A 21,832-nucleotide genomic window follows, 5' to 3' on the forward strand; every position below is an offset into this window, starting at 1 on the left:
GTTGTCATTGAATAGAATCAGTGCATAAGTCAGCAGACACTCAGACTGAGTGTTAGATCCAAGCATCACATGAGCAGAAACACATGATAAACAGAAGTCTTCTCACACTTCAGGAGATCAACTGAGTCCACTGATACATATTCTGATCAATGTGTCACAAGGCCTTAGAATTGACTCAAGTATAGAATGGTATAAGAATAAACTTTAGCTCAAAGCTGGGGTTTCCAGCAAGAGCAAGCCTCCTTAAATACTGTACAAGTCTGCACTAATTATACTGCTACCTATTGTGCATTGCTGCATCCTTTGAGCCCATTGTCCTTAGGCATTGCTACTATACATAAAAGACTGATTGTGCATTATCAGGCAATATTGTTGCATTGAAAGATAATAACTGACTCAGCCTAGTTATGATGACTAAGCTTTGTCTCATGGTCTTAAGCACTTGTCTAAGCACTCTGACTAAGCATAAATAGAGGTTATCTGTTGAAAAAAAAAGTAGAAAGAAAAAATCATAATATTACCCTCTTCTTAAGACCATCATCCTGATGGCTTAATTTAGGGATAATTTATAGTTATGAATGGCTTCTGCAGTGTCCATGTGTTTTTCATTGACCCACTGGTTAGATTCAGGGCTGTAGCCCTTCCAGCTGACCAAGTAGTCAATAGTGGTTATCATTCTATTACTTCATGCCTTGATCTTTTGCAGTTTGTGATGCAGGATTTAATCAATTTTATAGTGTTCCTTATCATTGATCAGATCCAGTGATGGTGGTAGTGGGCATTCTTGATTCAAGAAGGCAGAGGCAATGTATAGTGTTAGTAGAAATTCATTAAACACATTATAGATGTGCTAGTAGGTTGAGAGTCAAAGACAGTATGCTGTTGCCCCTACCTTTACAACAATAGAGAAGAGGCCTGTGCATTTATTGTCAAGTTTGCATTTCAGTCTGAGAAGGTGAAGGTTGGTAGTATTCAGCCAGACTCTGTCATAGACTGAATAATCATATGCTAGATAATAATGTCAATTATACTGGGCTTTTATGAAGAAGGCCACTTTTTCAAGAGCAGCCTTTGTTTCACCATGAATCTTCATCATTGTAGTGGTAAAGTCAGTGGATGCTGGTGTAGTAGTGTATATGCATTTGGTCTGAGTAACATTAAGGTGGCAGCCATGGTTGATAAAGAAGAATGTTTTGCCAGTTGCTGAATAGACTCTGTTGTTGTGCTAAAAGGCTGTGAGGGGCAGCCATTCCACCCAGTTGTCCTGTCAGTAGTTGATGAAAAGTTGGAGGTACTTTTCTATTTCTTGATTTGCCTGTTCCATTTGCCCATCAGTTTGAGGATGATAGGTGGTGGATACATTCCATTTAATGTTGAGGAGTCAATACAAGTCATCTAGAAATTTAGAGACAAATTATAGACCCCTGTCTGAGATGACCATCTGAGGCATGCTATACTTGCTGTAGACCTTATTATGAAGAATCTTTGCCCAACCTTCCAATGTGAGTTCTGTGGAGCATGCAATTAGGATGATCACTTTTGAGAAGTGATCAACTATGGCAATGATAGTATCATAGCCATTGCATTCTGGCAGACTAGTAATTATATCTACTAAGATATGAGTCTATGATACTGATGGAATTTCATTTGGATGGAGCAGTGCTGCTTGCAGTTAGATTGAGGATTTGTCTCTTTGGCAAATCTCACAGGCTTTAATGTTGAAGAGGATCTAAGTGCACACAAGGTAAAAAGGGATACAGCAGAGTGTTATCCACTGACCACACTCACACCAACACACACACAAAACTCTTAGTTTGTGGAGGGATTATAATGTGATAAAAGTAGTAATCAACAAATATAATTGTCCTCTTCAATAAGATCACAGTGCATGAACAGTTATAGCATGCTTACAACAGTCTGAGGTCTCTCTAAGTCTCAAAGCTTTTTGTTTTATCAGAACAAGAGGTGGCAACAGGTGTTGCTGGGCCTCAAGGCAAAGGATACTGCAGCTCAATACAATATATTGAAACACTCTCACAAAACTCTCCAAAAAGTCCTAAGCACAGCTCAGATCACCTCAAAATCCCTAACACACATAATATATGACTCAAAGCTTCATGCTCTAAGCAAAAATCAATCACAAACACATCTACAAGTGCCAAAGAGCACAGATCTCTGCTCACAAGTTTCCAAACTGATTATAGACCCACAAGATTTAAATCTATGCAATCCAGAGACACAAAACACAATAAAACACTGTCTGACAGACCAAAGGGTTTGAACTTCTGCCACCTGTAGTGCCATATGTCACAAATACCTCAAAAACTTAAGATGGTGCCCTTTAGACACTGCTCTCTTATTCTCAGATTAGAGCATAATCTAAAACCTCTTATTAAACCAGGCTCAAGTCTTTTGTGAGCTTCAATACCTCACTTAGTTCTTACAGCTCTCTCTAAGATGTTCAATAATACATTTATTCTCTTGCCCAAAGTTATAAATACAAACCCAGAGCCAGAGTGTAAGACTTTCTGTGCTCAATACACCACAACTGTGGAGATCAGAAACTCTCTCTTCTACTCATACAATGCAGTATTTAAATACTCTACTATAGTACTTACTAATATAATCCTACTATGATATCTTCAAAGTGTGGGACTCTGTGCTGGATTCCACAGGTATTATTCATGTGCATATTGCAGTTGCCACACTTATTCTCTTCTGGACCAGGACTGTGCAATGTTTCCTTGCTAGCTGACCTCAGCTAGCTGGCCTAGCCAGGTCTGCTTGCTTTCTTCTTGCTTCAGTGACACATTTCTGACAGCAGTAAACTGTTTTGGATCTCCAGAGTTATCTCTCATGTCTGGAGTCAGCCACAATAGTTATGTTCTCCTTTTCCAGTGTCTCAACATTCTCTCTGGCTCATAAATTGCACTGCTTCTGGCCTGATATGCATTAATTAACTTATCTAATATAGTATGTGTCATACCATGATATGATGTGGAGTCTCTTGCTGTGTTAAGCATGCTAAGGCACTGTAAGTATGTGTGCAAGTCTCTGAGCAGTACACATGCTATTCATCTCTAAGGGTAGTATTCCTTTATCTATTCCTTTATTGCTATCATATCATTTCTCTGTTCAGCATCTCATTATTCAGATACCTTTCTTTGAGTCTCAGTTTTCTGTTCTAAAGCATGTTCTATTAGTGCATCATTGATCAATGTGATCAGGATTGCCAATCATATTTCAATCATATTCTTTTTATTTTTAGTATACCTTCTTGTAATAGTATTAGTGCATTTAGAGCCAAATGCTGGAACCTCACATGCAGTCTAACTCCTCTGGTATTAGTCTGCCACTAGGCCATGCACTCTACTCCTTGTTACTTCAGTTTAGCCTTATGATGGCTAGGTTTCTATATGCTCTTATTTTATTCTCAGTTACATGCTTACTGGACTGAAATGCAGTTCATGTATTCTCAATTTTTGCAATTTTACATGCCTGAACATGGAGAGAGCATGTCAATGTACTTGGTGACATTATTGCCCAGCTTGGGCCATCAATATTCCTGCAATACCAGTTCTTTGGTTTTGGCAATCCCTAAGTGTCTGGCAGTGGCATGATCTTGCCATAAAGTGTTTGATCCCTCAGGATATAGATCCATCTATTGTAGTGAATCATTTCTTTCTCTTTCATCACACCTCATTTGTGATTGAGTGAAGAGACCACTTATTGGTCCTATTTGCTTATGTCCCTCATAACACTCTTGATCTATTTATAGATCTCTTCCTTCATTGGCATTATCATAGCCTGAAAGTGTTTGGATCTTAATAATGTTACCCTTTTATTATTATATCCTCTCTGATCATGATCTACTTATTGACTGAGGAGATCAGCCTTCTTATTGGCCATTCTGGCTTTGCAATATAGAGTGTATTAGTATTAGCTGAGTTCCATTACCCATCTGGCTTGCCTTTGGTTTAGTTTCTGTGGCTGGTAAAAGTATCATAAGTTTTGATGATCTGTCCAAATCTTGAATACCTCTGCCACCCCAATCAAGTAATGCCTCCATTCCTCTAGGGTGAGCATTATGGCAAGTAGCTCTTTGTCATAGATTTAATAATTTCATTCTGTGATAGACAGCACCTTAGAGAGGAAGGCTACTGGTTGCCACTTTCTGTCTTGCTCCTGAGATAGTATAGTCTTGATGGCTCCTTCATTGGAGTCAGCTTCTATCTAGAATTTTCCTTCTTGTGTTGAAATAGTGAGGATTACATCTTCAGCCAGTCATTTCTTGAGATCATCAAAGGCTGTCTGCTGGGAAGAACCCCATCCCCAGGAGGCATTCCCTATGAGTTACATCATAGAATAAACTATTTTGCTATAATCTCAGATAAACCATTGGTAGAAGTTTGTGAATCCTAAGAAGGATTGGAGCTTCTTCTTCTTGGTGAGTTCTGGCCATTCGATGATGTCTACCATCTTAATAGGGTTTATCTGAATGCTTCCTTCACTGATAATCACTCCTAGGTACTCAGTTTTAAGTATCTCAAATTTGCATTTCTTCACTTTGAGAAACAACTTGTGTTTTCTCATTAATGCTAGTACTTATTATACTAGCATCCTGTGTTCCTCCTTGGTTTTCAACATAATTAAGATATTATTAAGGTAAATTGTTACTTTTTTGGTGGAGATGAGATCTTTGAAGATGTTGTTCATCATCTATTGGAAAGTTGCAGGAGAATTAGTGAGTCCAAAGAACATAACTATTGGTTCAAATAACCTCTGGTTAGTTCAGAATGTGGCTTTCCATTTGTTACCCTCTTTTATCTGTACATTGTTATACCTCTACTGGACATCAAGTTTGGTGTAATACTTGGTGCCCTGGAGCTTGTCTATTAGTTCTGAGATTAATGAGAGAGGATAGCAGTTCTTGATTGTTATTTCATTGAGTTTTCAGTAGTCCTAGACTGATTGAAGCTTCCTGTCTTTCTTTTTGATAAAGAAGAATAGTGATATCATAGGGGATTTAGACAGTTGGATTCTTCCACTAGACAGATTTTCATTAAGGAACTTGTCAAGTTTCTGCTGCTTGTTATATCTGAGTAGATAGATTTTGCAGTCAAGATTAGTGTTAGTGTTGGAAATTAGCTCAATGGCATGATTTCATGCCTTTGGCTCAGAGAGTTTATCAAAACTCTCCTTCTTGAATAGGTCCCTAAAGTCTCATACCCATTCCAGCACCATTTCTTTGAATGCTTTCTCCTCCTTCTGCTTATTAGCCTTAGCTGCTAAATTGTTAGCATAGTGGATGGCCCAGATGTGTATTTTATGCTGAAGGTCAACAGTGAGGATAGTCTCTCCATCCTCTATCTCTTCATTCTATTGGTCCTTGGGATCTTTATCTGGCAACTTGAATGGGAGTTTATGACACTTGCAGCAGGCAAATATTATCCTTCCAGTTTTCTAATTGATCAGCAGGTTGTGTCTGATCAACCAGTCATGGCCAAGGAAGATTTCTTTGGTTCCAAAGTCTGTTATGGCTAGATTAATCCTCTCAGAATGATCCTCTATCATGAGTCAGAGCTTAACAAACTCAGTAATAGAGCTAGCCTGATTTTTTGTTCCATCTATATTATAGACCAGAATCAGTGCTGCCATGGCTCTAGTGGAGAGGTAGTGCCTGTCAATAAAGGCACAATTAATAGAGCTACCAGTGCACCCACTGTTAATCAGGGCTGAGATAGCATAGGTAGTTCATGATATGAGGGTCTTGATCTGGGCCTTGGCTAACAAGTCCTGTCCTGGGATTTTGGATCACCAGATAAACTTCCATGGTCCTCAGAGTTCATTGAGTCACTCCAGGGCTCAGCAACATTTGGCATTCTTCATTCCATCAATTATTTCATTTATGACCTCTTCAACCTGGGTCTTATATACTCAATTCTTGAGTATTATCTTGGCTGCTTCTTTATTCTTCATATCCTTGATTGCTTGCCAAGTCCATTTGGTATCAAATAGCTTTAGCCAGCTATTAGAGCTCTCTGCCTTTGTTCAGCCTGTGGGCACTTGAGTTTGTTTTTTTGGCAATTATTTGGTGTGTGAAGTGGATAACTGGAGTATATTTGAATGTATAGACATGGTAGATATAGGAGGAACTACAGAAATACTATTAGTCCAACTAGCAGCTATGGTTCACACACTGTGAAGTCCTTTGGCCAGCTCAGTGGAATTGTTCACTGACTGGCTCTGTCTTTTACTTTCTTCACTTTAGTCTCCTTGCTGAGTTCTTCTTCTTTCTTCTGAAGTTCAGTGATCTGAGCCTGAATGTTTTTGCAGGTTTACTTCTTCTTCAGGCAGTCCTTAGCCATATGGTCCTTTTGCCCACAGTTGAAGCACTTGCCTTCCTTCTTCATCTGATCTATATCTATGGGCTTCTCTGCCTCAGCATATGTTGTCTCTGTTCCTATCTTTTATGCAGTGTAGGTTAAAGTTATTGAGGTTCTCAATAATTTCTCAGCAGTTAACTCTGATGATTTGTTTGGGGTTGGTAGGGTTAGCTTCTTCAAGTAATCTTGCAGCATCAACTGTTTCACTTTCTGCCTTTATCACTCCTTGTACATCTCAATGATCCATTCTTTCCACTCATCATATCCTATCAGTATCAAGGCTTTGATGCTGATGGCAGAGATCATTGTGATATATGAGAAGGAAACACCTCTCTTGAGGGCCTTGACCATTCATCTGTTGTTTGTGATGTTGTCCTGAATGCCAGCAAGCTTTGCAAGCTGCTTCAGCTTATCAAAGTAATCTGTCACCATCTTATCACCCATTTTGTATTCCTTGATCTTTTATTTATACACTTTTTGTACTGCCAGATCAACAAACTTATTGTGCAATATTTGTTTAAAGACCAGCCATGAGAGATATTGGTAATATTTTCTAGTGAAAGATCAGAAGTTCAGGGAGATGAGGATCCATCATGTTTTGGCTTTCTCCTCAAGGTATGAGGCAGTGAAGATCACCTTGTTCATATCAGTTCTGAGATATCTGATATAAACTTCAAAATATTGCTCATAATCAACCAGGAATCAGTTAATATCATTGGATGCCCTCTTAAAGGGGCAGAGTTTGCAGATCAAGTCAAGTTTGTACTGTAGTACCATGGCATTGTTAGATAACAGGCCCATTGGATTGAGCCATTCAGAGAAGGGGGGGCATTGCCACTCTTTTGGTGGTCTCAGGAATGAGTGGAGTGAGTTGTCATCTGTGATGGGGCTCTCCTATGGGATTGCCTCTTTTTGAATGATGATGCTATCTCTTATGGTGAATCCTAGTTGTACTGCTTCTGGATCATCTGTAATTGGTTCCTTCCCAGTGCCACTTTCTGTGGCCTTGTTAGATGGAGGCTGAGCTTCTAGAATACAGCTTCCTTTGTCAGTCCAAGGGTTTTGGTATGATTTTAGTGGAACTTCTAGCTGAGGTCAGGATTGAAATAGCTAAGTTGCTATAGATCAGATCAAGGGGGTGGAGTATGAAAATATACTGTAAACTGATAGTGCCATGTATATAGCTTGGTTTAGAGTGACAGAGGGTGATCAAGGTATTGGTTGGACCTGAGATGGTGGCTGGTATTCTGGTACCATACTGATCTGATCCTCAGAATGATGCTGGTTGTATTGCTCAGCTGCATATGCTATAGTGGCATTCCACAATATTTCTGTCTATTCAATTGGTTCAGAGTTCATATATAGTTTACCAAGGCACAATCTCAGCCAGTGGGGATCATGCCATAGAAATGCTACTCCCCATTCATACCACTCTTAGTACTTCTGTACTCATGTGTTCTGTATCTCAGCTTCCAGTGCTTCTTTGTCAGTATTCTCTGTTATGAAGTAGGCCAGTTCTTCTCCTGTCTATAGAGCCTTGCTACTTTCAGTCTCCTCTTTGGCCTCTTTCTTGTCCTTATCATCCTCAAGGAGGGAAACAATGAGTGGGTTGAAGATACTCCTCTTGTTTTCTGATAGTCAGGCAGTCTTTGTCAATCCACTGCTCTAGCTGGATGCTAGGCCTAGTGACAGGGCTTGAATAAGTGGAGGAGGTGAGATTGATGTAGGTGATTGTGGGGTGACTCCCAATATCCAAGTCATATTGGTTACCTCCTGTTGCTCGCACCACCTTCACTCACTCACTATAGAGATGGAAGTTTTAGTAGTATCTCTCATCAAAAAACTGCCAGACAACTTGACTTCTCAAGTACTCTCAGAGTGCCTGGGCAGAGACATGAGCATTAAGAGATACTTATAGTCTATAGTGCTTGAGAACAGACTTGTCATCCTCAAACATGATATTAATACTGAAGATTCATTGGGAAGGGAGATATTTGAGGGATGAGAGGCAGATAGTAGTTCTTGGGATATCATTCTGAGAGAGAGAGAATCTTATTGTTGTCTTGCCTCTCTGCTTTGCTGGCAGTAAGGACCTCTGCAGATCTGGATCTGTTCTATGAGTCACTTTCTGTTGTACTGAGTTTGCAGAAGACAGAAGTTGAGAGTGAGAGCTGTGAACAGAGCTCATACCAGTCAGAGAAGCCAGCCTAAAGGCACTTTCTCTTGAGCTTCTGCTGCCTACTCTGGCTGCATGCATTATGGGCTGCAGCATCTCTAGACTGCTGCCTCTTCTCCAGGATCTATTGCTTGAGCACACTGAGGGCTCAGTGGTGCTCCTTCAGAGCTCATCATTATTGTTCTTCCTGTCTGACTGCTGCTTTATAATTAAATAGGACATTAATGTTTCAGGAAGGAGAGTACTGATGAATGACTTTCTTCCAGTCTGTCTCCCCTCACCTTTAGTCTGCCAGGTGGTCTGATAGTGACTGTCTCATCCCAGTGCTGGTTCCTGGAGAGTCATTGCAGAAGGCAGAGGTAGTTGTCAGATGCTGTCCTCTATTAGATGAGCTATAGGATCTTGGAGCCATCCTAACAACATCAAGAGAGTCTCTGGTATAGTTAGCAATCTCATGGATTCAAGAGGCAGTAGAAGGGTCAGAGAAGGAAGGCTGCTGGAAGAAATCTTCTGGGAGTCCCTCATCTTTATGGTCTGGTATAGCATCTGATATGAATATTTTTTGGTCTCCTGAGATATGAGGATGCTGGTTTCTGCTTAGTCTGGATCAAGAGGAGTGCTGCTCTCCCTCTTTTTGACCATCTCTCTAATGTATGCCACTAGGCCCAGCTTCTAGTAAGAGGCTGGTCAGAGGCTGGTAGGTCATTTGCTGGAGCTTGGGATGTCATAGAGGGAGAGGTCCAGAGTTATATTTTGTAGAATATATCAGATATACTGAAACTCATTGTAATGTCTGATGGCCCATGCAGTGATTGATTGGTGTCTCTGGCACAGCTGGATGATCACCAATAATCCTAAGAGTGTTCCAATGATAGAAGCTAAGAGTTCAAAGAACTCTTGATCAAAGTTTGGATCAGTTGGGTTTAGGACAGGCATTCAGTTTTTTAGCATAATTAAGCTTAAGAAAGAGAAGCAGAAAGCTTTGAGCTAATTGTTAGATCCAAGCATCATGTGAGCAGAAACATGTGATAAACAGAAGTCTCCTTGCACTTCAGGAGATTGATTGAGTCCACTGATGCATATTCTGATCAATGTGTCACAAGGCCTTAGAATTGACTCAAGTATAGAATGGTATAAGAATAAACTTTAGCTTAAAGCTGAGGTTTCCAGCAAGAGTGAGCCTCCTTAAATACTGTATAAGTCTGCACTAATTATACTGCTACCTATTGTGCATTGCTGCATCCTTTGAGCCCATTGTCCTTAGGCATTGCTACTATACATAAAAGACTGATTGTGCATTGTCAGGCAATGCTGTTGCATTGAAAGACAATGACCAACTCAGCATAGTTGTGATGACTAAGCTTTGTCTCATAGTCTTAAGCACTTGTCTAAGTGCTCTGACTAAGCATAAATAGGAGTTATCCATTGAAAAGAAAGATAGAAAGGAAAAATTGTAACACTGAGAAATAGTATAAACTAAGAAGATAAAAAATCAATAGCATTAATTAAAATAATTATAGTATTATTTGCAACATGAGAATCATAAACACAGAGTGGTGAATGATGTTGGAGATTATCTGGAGGTAAGAAGAAGGTCAGTGCATCATAAAGATTGGCTATAGTTGTCACATCATCTGGATCAAATAATAATAAAGTCTTATATTCATGATATAATCTAAATTTATTTATTTCTGTGATGATTGAGGAATCAGGCAGTAGTGATTGTGATGACTCCAGTGAGAATATTGATGTCTCTGATGAAGGAGAGTGCATTAGCAGTGGTGATAGTCTGACAGCTGTATACTGTTGAAGAGAAGCAAGATAGCCACTGTTAAGCCTAAATTCCATGTGACTATCAACACATGATAAACTGTTCAAAACCTTACACTTCAGGTTAGACTGACAGAGTTCACTGATGTGTCAATAGAGTTGTGGGGTCAAGGTATTGCAAGTCACTTGAGAGTAGATGGTAAAGAATAAACTTTAGCTCAAAGCTGGAGCTATTACAGTGAGAGCTACACTACTTAAATACTATTCTGTTATCTGGCTATAAATAAGTGTTCACAAAAGATATTGTCTGTCATAGAGCTGTTACTCCTGCTGTTACCAGGCTCTCCACAATAGCTGTTGTCTTACTGTTATGCTGTTACTGCTGTGCTGCAGTTTAGAGACAAAAGGAGTATTGTCTCTCTCTCCACAGCACACAGCAGTGTGATAAGACCATGACTGACTGAGTTGCTGACTAAGCCTTTCCACAGTCCTAAGTGCTGGCCTAAGCGCTCTGACTAAGTGAAGATAGGGGTCATTTTCAAAAGAAAAGAAAAGAAAATAGAAAAAATCATAACATTACCTCTTTCTTAAGACTATTGTTCTGATGGTTAATTTAGAGATAAGTCTTCTGGTCCATTTGTAATGCTGGAATCCACAGTCCTTTTTAGTTCCCCAAATAGTGGATGACCTAGTCTTATTTGTTGCACCATTTCTGGCTTGTCCATCACAGCATCAGTGTCTCCATTCTTGGTGACTGATGTTTGTGATCAGATTCATAAAGACCTTGACTGCTAGCCATTTTTGTTTTGGGATAACCTTAAACATGACCCCCTCTGTATTCACTTTATTGATTCATTGTTTATAGTCATGGATTGCCTCCTCTATGTTTATGTATTTTTCATTGATCCATTGATTTGATTCAGGTCTATAGCCTTTCCAGCTGACTAGGTAGTCAATGGTTGTTGTCATTCCACCATCTTGTGCCTTAACCTTTCATAATTTATGGTTTAGCACTTCATCGATTTCATAATGTTTTTCATCATTGATTAGTTCTAGTGGTGGTGGAGGTGGTCATTCTTAGTTTGGGAAGGCAGGTGCAATATATAGTGTCAATAATGTTTCATTGAAAACATTATGAATTTTCCAAGTCACTGGTAGCTGCAGTTTGTATATGGAGTTGCCAATCTTGGCAATGATTTTGAATAGTCCTGTTCATTTGTCTGTCAACTTCTGTTTTGGCTGAGGAAGGTGTAGGTTTGTTGTATCCAGCCAGACTTTATCATTGACTGAATATATATGAGCCAGTCTGCAGTGCTTATCATATTGTTTCTTTATTATTGAAGCAGCCTTTTCAAGGGCCATCTTTGTTTCTTCATGGATTTTTGCCATTGTTGTTGCAAAATCTGATGATGCAGGTGTTGTTATATGTATCCATCTGCTTTGCACAACTAGTGGGTTTCATCCATAGTTGACAAAAAACAGTGTCTTTTCAGTTGCTGAATGAATCCTATTATTGTGTTGAAAAGTGGCTAGTGAAAGCCATTCTGTCCAATCATCTTGGTGATGATTGATAAAAAGTCAGAGATACTTTTCAACCTCCTGATTGACTCATTCTGTCTGTCCATCCATTTGAGGGTGGTATGCCATTGAGGTATTTCACTTGATGTTGAGAAGTTGGTATAAATCATCTAAAAATTTGGAGATGAATTGTGGTCCTCTGTCTGAAATTACTACTTGAGGCATGCCATACTTTGTATAAATCTCATCTTGTAGAATTTTAGCCCATCCTTCTGATGTTAATTCTGTCAAGCAAGTGATCAGAATGATTGCATTATAGCCATCACTTTTGGGAAGACCAGTTATCATATCCACTGATATATGAGTCTATGGTGATGAAGGGTCCTCATTTGGATAGAGAGGGGCTGCTCTGGGTTGTATTGAAGTCTTGCCTCATTGACAAACCTCACAAGCTTTGATATATCAGATGATATCATGGTCCATTTTAGGCCACCAATATTCCCATAGTACTAGCTTCTTTGTTTTAGTGATCTCTAGATGTCCAGCTGTTGCATGATCATGACATGTGGTGATAATATCACCATGAAGTCTCTGATCCCTTAGGATATAGATCTGTCCATTGTAACAGATCAATTCTCCTTCTTTTTTCAGCCCCCTCTTATAGTTGAGTGATAAGGCTATCCTTTGATCTCACTTATGGGCATCTCAAGTAGTGCTCTTGATATGCTCATGCACTTCTTTCTCTGTAGGCATAATCATTGCCTGAAAGTGTTCAGGTCATAATAATACAACCCTTTCATTGTTGGTTCCTCCCTGGTCATAGTCTACCCTGCAGCTGAGGAAATTGGCCTTTTTGTTTGCTGTGTCAGCCTTATAGTGTAGTGTGTACTCATACTCAGATAATTCCATTACCTATCAGGCTTGTCAGCAATTCAGCTTTTGAGAGTGTCAGAAGTATTGGAGATTCTGATGATCTGTTCAGATTTCAAAAATTTGGACTGCCTCAATGAGATAATGCCACCATTTGGCAAGAGTGAGCATTATGGTGAGAAGTTCTTTGTTGTAGATTTCATAGTTGCACTCAGTAACTGTGAGTGCCTTTGACATAAAGGTGACTGATCTCCATTTGCCATCTTGTTCCTAAAAGAGTACCACCCCAATCACACTCTTGCTGGAGTCAGCTTCTATCTAGAACTTCTCTTCCTGGTTTGATATGGCAAGTATGACATCTTCTGCCAATTATTATTTGAGATTGTTAAATGCTGCCTATTGGAAAATTCCTCAGTTCCATAGGGAATTTCTGGTTAATTGCATTATTGATTGGACTATTTTGCTGTAGTCTCAAATGAACTGATGATAGAAGTTGGTGAAACCAAGAAATGATTGCAGTTCCTTCTTTTTGGTCAGCTCCAGCCATTCAGTGACTCTGGCTACCTTGATGGGATCTATCCTAATGGCCTCTTTGCTGATAATTACTCTGAGGTACTCTGTTTTGAGTACCTTGAATTTGCATTTCTCTGCCTTGAGGAAAAGGTGGTGTTTCCTCATTAATGCTAGTACTCATCATACTAGTTGTCAATGTTCTTCCTTGGTCTTGGACATGATGAGAATATCATCTAAGTAAATCATTACTTTTCCAGTGATAATGAGATCTTTAAAGATATTATTCATCATTCACTGGAATGTGGCAGGTGAATTGATGAGTTCAAAGAATATAACCATCAGTTCAAACAAGTCTCAGTTTGTTCAAAAAGCAGCTTTCCATTCATCACCTTTTTTGATGCACATGTTGTTGTACTCCCACCAAATGTCCAGTTTGATGTAGTACTTGGCTCCTTGGAGTTTGTCCATTAACTCTGAAATTAAGGGAAGCAGATAATGATTTTTGATCATCATCTCATTGAGCTTCTGATAATTCTGTACTGGTCAGAGTTTGCCATCCTTCTTCTTGACAAAGAAGAAGGAAGATGCCATTGGTGACTTTGATGGCCAAATCCTCCCACTGGATAAATTTTCTTCAAGGAATTTATCCAACTCCTGTTGTTCATTATTGCCAAGTGGATATGTTTTGCAATTCAAGTTGGCATTCACATTGGAGATCAATTCTATAGCATGGTCCCAGGGTTTTGGTTCAGATAATTCATTGAAACTTTCCTTTTCAAATAAGTCTTGATAGTCCCATACCCATTCAGGCATCATCTCTTTGAATGTCTTTTCTGCTTTTTCTGCATTGGCCTTTGCTGCTAGATCATTCATGTGATATATAGCATGAATGTTGATAGCCTTCTGTAGATCCACTGCAAGGATTGTTTTCCTGTCCTCCATTTCTTGATTCTATTAGTCTTCAGGATCTGCATCCAGTAATTCAAAAGAAATTTTCTAGCATTGGCATCTGACAAATGTGATGCATCTGGTTTTCTAATTGATCAGCAGATTGTGCTGGATTAGCCAATTATGGCCTAGGAAGATTTCTTTGGTTTTTAAGTCAGTCACTGCCAAGTCAATGCATTTGAAATGATCCCTGATAGTGAGTCTAAGTTTGACATATTCAGTGATCAAACCAGCCTGGTTTTTTGTTCTATCTGTGTTATAGACAAGAATTGGAGCTGCAGTTGCCTGGGTAGAAAGATTGTGCTTATTGATGAAAGCATGGTTAATAGAGCTTTCCATGCATCCACTGTCAATTAGTGCCATGACTGTATGAGTGTTTCAGAATGTAAGCATCTCGATTCAGGCCTTAGTTATTAAGTCTTAGCCTGAAGTTTTGGTTCATTGGATGAACTTCTATGGTCCATGCAGTTCGTCAAGCTATTCTAAGGCTCTACATCACTCAGCTGATCATACTCCAGTGATCATATCATCAATCACTTCCTTGACTTGAGTCTTGTGTACCCAATTCTTGAGTATAGCTTTTGCTGCTTCTTCATCCTTTGCATTTCTGATGGCTCACCAAGTCCATTCAGTTTTGAATGGCTTTAGCCAACCAATGAGGCCCTCTGCCCCTGTTCAGCCTGATGGCAATTGAGTGTCTGTTAAAACTTTAGCTTAGTGGACTTTCAGTAAGGACTTATCTTTTTTAGGGCCCTCTGCCCTTGTTCAGCCATACATCAGCAGTTGAGCATTCAGTTTTGGTTTCTTCAGCAATTCCTTTGCAGAAGTGGTACTGTCAGATATATTCGAATGCACACATAATTTAGACATAGATGATGTTACTACAGAAATATTGTCAGTCTATTCTGTGGCTGAAGGTGACAGTCCACTGGTTAGTATTTTGGCTGAGTTAGCAGAATCACTTACTGCTTGGCCTTGTCTTTTACCTTCTCAAGTTTGTTCTCAGTCCCAAGTTCTTGATCCTCTTTCATTAATTCAGTGATTTGTGCCCTAATGTCCTTCTGAGTGCATTTATTCTTCCTCTGAAGGTAATTCTATACTATATGGCCCTTTTGGCTACAATTGAAACATTTTCCCCTCTTCTTGAGGCGATCCACATCCATTGGCTGATCTGTTTCAGTATATGTCATGCCTGTACCAGTCCACTTCTCATCAAATGAAGAAGTTAGAGTTGAGTCTCTGGGCTTAGTGGATATGGTCTCAGTGGGAACAAAAAGCTTTGTACCTTGTCTCTGGTTCTTGTGGCTTCTCCACATGAGGGTGGCCAACTCAGCCTTCTGTTGCTGCTGTTCCTTGTATATCATGACTATCCTGTCCTTCCATTCATCATATCCAATGGGTATGTCATGTCCAATATCTGAAATAATCATCAAATAGAAGGCCAGTACTCTCATCTTCATATATTCAACTATTTGTCTGGTATCAGCAATATCATTCTGGACTCCAGTGAGCCTACCAAGTCATTCCAACTCATCAAAATAGTCAGTGGCTGGTTTGCCAGCTATCTTGAAGTCCTTCATCTTTTGCTTGTGGACTTCTTGGACTGCCAGATCCATGAACTTGTTGATAATTATTTGTTTAAAGACTAGCCATAAGGAATATTGGTGATGGGTCCTAGTAGTGGACCAGAAGGTTGGAGAAATCAGAACTCACTATGTTTTGGCTTTGTCTGCCATGTGGGTTGCTGCAAACATCACCTTGTATATATCAGCAAGAAAATAGAAGGCAAATATCTGGAAATATTAGTTGCAATCGACCAGAAAACAGTCAATATCATTTGATGCCCTCTTGAAGAGGCAGAGTTCAGACACAAGGACCAGTTTGATCTGAAGGATCTGAGCTTCTACATTAAGAGCAGGCATCAGATTTGGTAATCCATCAGGAGACAGTTCTGACCAGCTGCTCAGAGATCCTGGAAATGAATAAAGAAAGCCATTATTAGCAATGGGACTCCTCGGTAGTGGTACTGCCTTTCATATGATCTGCCTATTCTTGACAGTCCACCCCTGAGCAGTTGCTATAGAATCATCCTCCATGGGAAGAGGATCTTTAGGTGGCTTCTCTCTGCTTTCTTTAGCCTTATCTGATGGTGGTTATCTGGCAAAGGATCATCTGACTGGATACCTCCATAGGTTTGGATATTTTGGCTTCTCAGTGGAAAGCCATGATGTTGTGCTGCTGCCAGATGGAGAATGGATCCTCTAAAGTGGTAGAGTACTTGCCAAAAATAGCAAGTATTTGTTATCTGATAGTACTAAGGGCATTTCTGGCACTAGTATTTCCTTGCTCCTAGAGGTTGATCAAGGTTCTGATCAGCTCCTTAGATATTGCTTAATCTCAGTCTGCCATCTCTGGCTCTCTCTTTTCAGTTCCCCCTCATCTATAAGTCTTGACTAGCAATTACTTGCAAAGGGGGGGATATCTTCTCTCTCTTCGATTTCTCCATTCTCTTTCAGGATAGTATCAGTCTTGGAGACTCTCTCTCCAGTATGGAACCCCCCAGCAGGATCAGTCCCAGACCCTCTCAGTCTCAGCATTGTGCTACCACTCCCTTTTCCCTTCCAATCACTCAGTATATTGTCAGAATTCATTGTAGAATTCCTGATTGAGAAATAGGGTGACGAGTTTTTTGTGTAAGAACCCATGAAGGGCTCGATTGCTGATCCAGAGTCTCACTGGTATTCAGGCCCTGTAGATCCAGTCCAATGAGAGATGGTTATTGAACAGAAAGTCACTGCTTCCTGTATCATTGTCTGATAGTTCCTTCTGACCATCTCTTCCATCCTCAGAGATATCATCTCATCAGTCATCTGTGTAGAGGTTGTCTCTGGGATCTTCACTCCATTCTGTGTCTGAGGGTCACTTTTGTCCCCAAGCTGGCAGAGGTCTCTGATCTTCTCCTCTGTCCTCAGAGATATCATCCCATCAGTCAACTGCATAGGGATCATCCTTGGGATCTTTATTCTATTCTGTTTCTGGGGCCCATTTTTGTCCTCGGACCAGCAGGGATTTCTCAGTGTCTGTTGAGGATCGAGTATTGGTACTTTGACCCTGATTGTCTCCTGCATCATCATTATCCTAGTGGTCTGAGGCATATAGATCATTTTCAGGATTTTCATCTCATTCTGTGTCTGAGGCCCATGCTCAGGACTCTCAGGCCTTTGGGGCAGAGCCCCATTCTGTTAGTTGGCCAAGTCCAGCCAACTGTCAGTGCTGCTCATCAAGCTCATCTCCCCACTGCTGGCCAAGCTCAGCCTTCTCTTCTTCCACCAACTCATTGGTGAAGTCAGTGTCAGAGGTCAGGAGATATGGAGTATTCAGGCAGAGTTCCTTCTCCTCTTAGAGAGGACCTGATTGGCCCATGCTTTCAGACCTTTCTCTGGGTCTGGGCTTGGTGGTTCCAATATCAGCAGAGAGGCTGATAAGGAGTTGATCAAGGATGTCATTAGAGGCTTGATAGTTCCTGACTATCTTGGTTGTTAGAGTTTCTAGAAAAAGGGTCAGCAATTTAATAAAGGAAGGGGATACTTCAGAGTTGATAGAGCTAGTGTTGAAAGACATATAGTTTTTTGTTCTGGGGATCAAGAAGAGGTTGATGAGAAGCATTCAGTTCTTTTAGCCTTTTGGCTTGAAGAAGAGAAGCTAAAAGCTTTGAGCTAATTGTTAAGCCCAAATTCTATATGATAAACTGTTCAGAACCTCACACTTTGGGTTAGACTGACAGAGTTCACTGATGTGTCAATAGAGTTGTGGGGTCAAGGCATTGCAAGTCACTCGAGAGTAGATGGTGAAGAATAAACTTTAGCTCAAAGCTGGAGCTATTACAGCAAGAGCTACACTACTTAAATACTATTCTGTTATCTGGCTATAAATAAGTGTTTACAAAAGATATTGTCTGTCATAGAGCTGTTACTCCTGCTGTTACCAGGCTCTCCACAATAGCTGTTGTCTTACTGTTATGCTGTTATTGCTGTGCTGCAGTTTGGAGACAAAAGGAGTATTATCTCTCTTCACAGCACACAGCAGCACAATAAGACTATGACCAACTGGGTTGCTGACTAAGCCTTCCCATGGTCCTAAGTGCTGGCCTAAGTGCTCTGACTAAGTGAAGATAGAGGTCATTTCTGAAAGAAAAGAAAAGAAAATAGGAAAAATCATAACAGCCACTTGCAGACAAAAAGACTTTGTTTTGTTGAGAAATCAGATAATTTCATTGTACTCACACAAGTATCTCAGATTCAGATGAAGGTGCTGGTGACAGTGGAAGAGAGGATATTATTATTGTATCAATATTTGATATATCAGTATCTTGAATCTAGAAATATAATAAAATTAAAGCAGCAGAGTGAGAAAATATAAGTAGAACATACATTTGAAGGGCTGGCCTTAATATGACTAGCAGATCTCTTTGCTCAGCTCAACTCCAATGCTCAAAGTCACCTTTCACTACTAGTACTACTCTTTATCTTTTTATTCAAGCCTTCTATGCTCCAAGACCACAATGTATGGGTTGAACATTGAGTCTTATAGACACTAATAGTGCATGCATCCTTTATAATTTTCTTCTCACAGTCACACTTGTATGACACTATAATGATAATTGTAGCAAAAAGCAATGTTGTGAGTTTGAAGAGCTATATTCTCTAGATAAAATTCTAAATAAGTATCCTTTCAAATAAAAATAAATATACTCTTAGTCTATATCTTGGTAGGAGAGAATTTACAGACCTTCAGATCAGCATCTGCTATGGTGGTAGTAGTAGTAGTTATGAAACACAGACTGGATTCAGCATCATAATGTCTGTGATATCACATGATTGTAACAGATGTATTGATGCCTCTTTCTCTCCTATCACTATTCTCTTCATTATTCTCTTTTACTATGCTCAAATATTCTCACACTAAGCCAACTTCCAGTTTATCTCATCTCAATCCTGCTAGTCTGTTTTATTTCAATCCTGCTAGCTCATTTCACCTCAAACCTGCCAGCTCATCTCATCCTAAACCTAACAGCTCATTTCATTCAGTACCTTTTTGAAATCCAGCTACTATCAAAGTTGAATCAAACACTAAGAACTCTAAAAAGAGGATTGCACCAGCTACTGCTTGTCAAATCTTATCTCAAAAAGACACAAATAAGTCTTCCATAAGATGATTACCAACTCCAGTTTTATCTGATGACAGATTTGTTGATACTGATGCAGAGTGTAACAATACAGGAGATAATGGTAGAGATCTGGAATCATCAGATAAAGACAACAAACCCAGTGAAGTGGAGAGAGAAGAAGAGTATAGTGATAATGAGAATAACAACAGAGACAATAGCAAGAATAAGAAATGTGAAGAGGAAGATGACAATGACTGTAAGTGAAAGAAGAAGTATTGCCATAGATATTCACAAAGGTGCATACATTTACTGATACTCTTATTTTAGCTTCACAGACAGAACTTTGTACTGAGCATAAGCCATACAGTTGGCAAACTAGTTCCCTAAGTAGTATCACTCTTTACTCCACTGGATGACATAATGTGGGCTGGTGTTAAGTATTCCAATGAGGCTGTCAAGTACATTGTCAACTTTCTCTCTCTCACTATATGCTAATCAACTCATAGACTTAGAATCAAGAGCCACAAGCACCCATACCTTATGCTAAATGAAAAGTCTTTTGATATACTGATAGAGTTTTTAGAGCATGATATGACTATTGCCAAAGCCTTAGACTGTTTTTCCAAGTGCCAAATCAGCTTGAAAGCTATGATCAAAGAGATGTGTAATTTTTATAATGTTTTATTTTTCTTATGTTGATGTATATCCTTTAGTTGTGCCTAGACTTCAAAGAATTGAAAGAAAATGACACTAATAAGGTTTGCACTGATATACTGATACTCTTGCTCAATGACCTCATCAATAATATAATATTGCTTTCAAAGCCTGTGTATAAGACAGCATAAGGCTTCAATCATGTGGATACTGGATGTCTTCTCTGTCTACAACCTTATCTCAAGAAGTTCAACAAGAAGTTACTATTCAATTTTATCCTGAGACATTCACTCATCTCAATTATCTAGTGAGAATTTTATCTTTGATCTTGTAAATAGTAAAATCAAGGTGACTGCTTTAGAGTGACCATCATTCCTCTACAACCAGGATCTTCATAATCTGAACAATGATGATGAGGCTGGTTTAATGAAGGGATACCTTCTTCTTTAGGTACAGAAATGTCATATTTCTGTTTGACAACTCATTGGCATGTTTTCATAGGTCTATCTCTATATCTTTTGCAGCAACAGTGATCCAACAAAGCAAGATGGGCCAAAATGAGGCAATATTACCAAGATCAATGGTCTAAATTCAGTAACTGGATGCCAGATCACCTACACTTTATCATTGAAGGATGGCTGGACTGAGCAAGATGGCACATTCAATATGGCAACTTTCTATGACAGCATTGTTGCTCTGTTTGAGAGTTACTCTGATGATGAATGGTCTCTGAACACATTGGCTTAGTGGAATGAGTATGTTCCTTGGATTTTTGACCTCCTTCTTTGACTTGTATTCTCTATAGGAAAATATTCAGTGACCCTAATGGACATACAGATACCAATAAAATTCAAGATGCACATCCATCTGAGAGTACCATGACAAAGATGGCTGCATGCCATAAGGCACAGGCAAAAGCAAGAGCTGACATTGTCACTGCTCAACTCATGATGGAGGAGGGCACCATGATGACTGATTAGATCCAACTAGATTTTAATTTTCCTAAGTCAGTGTCTCTTCTGATTTTCTATGCTAACTGGTGCAGTGTTAAGCTCTTCACTGTACTGAGAATTAGATTGCTATTCCATTATGACTGCTGAAAGGATATTAATGGGTTTGCATTCATTATCACTGTATATGCTCATGTATGAAAATGCATGTTGTACTAATTGTAAATGTAATTCATAGTATGTTTGTTTGCAAGTCATTTTTCCATGCAATTCATTATGCTGCAACTGAGTAAAGCATTCAGACCTATCTAGTATCTTCACTATTTCTTATAAACACATTGTATACCCCTATAACTCTTATTATCATAAATTGACCTAGCCTTGTTGTGGCAACATTTAGCAAGGTATACAGTTGTTGGGCAGGTTTATTTGGGGTTATATTCATGCATACAAACCATTTATGATAAAATTCAGATATGTCATATATCTTTATAAGCAGTACTACTGTTGATTTTGATTATAAGAGGCTTCACAGTTTATCACAAATAATTTCAGTACATTCTCACTGTTAAACATTTCTTATTTTTTGTGGTGCAATGTTGTTGGGATTTTGCTGGAAAGTTCTAGAAAGGGCAATCCGGCATCATGCCGAGAGTTGATGAGTAAGCTCGAGAGAAAGAGAAAGTTGTAGTAAATTCTAGATACAAGCCTGGAGAGTATAAATACAAGCTCTGTAGGAGCTGTAGAATAAGAAGTTCATTCTTTCTGGCCTCACCAGCCTGGAGTCTACCCTGCACAACACTGAGGATTTCCAATAGATGTGCTTGAAGCAATGATCACCATTGCATCCGTGGTACTTGATTTCCAGCTCAAGTATACC

The sequence above is a fragment of the Guyanagaster necrorhizus genome (assembly GCF_019112545.1).
Source record: "Guyanagaster necrorhizus MCA 3950 unplaced genomic scaffold BT62scaffold_15, whole genome shotgun sequence".
Lineage (NCBI taxonomy): Eukaryota > Fungi > Basidiomycota > Agaricomycetes > Agaricales > Physalacriaceae > Guyanagaster > Guyanagaster necrorhizus.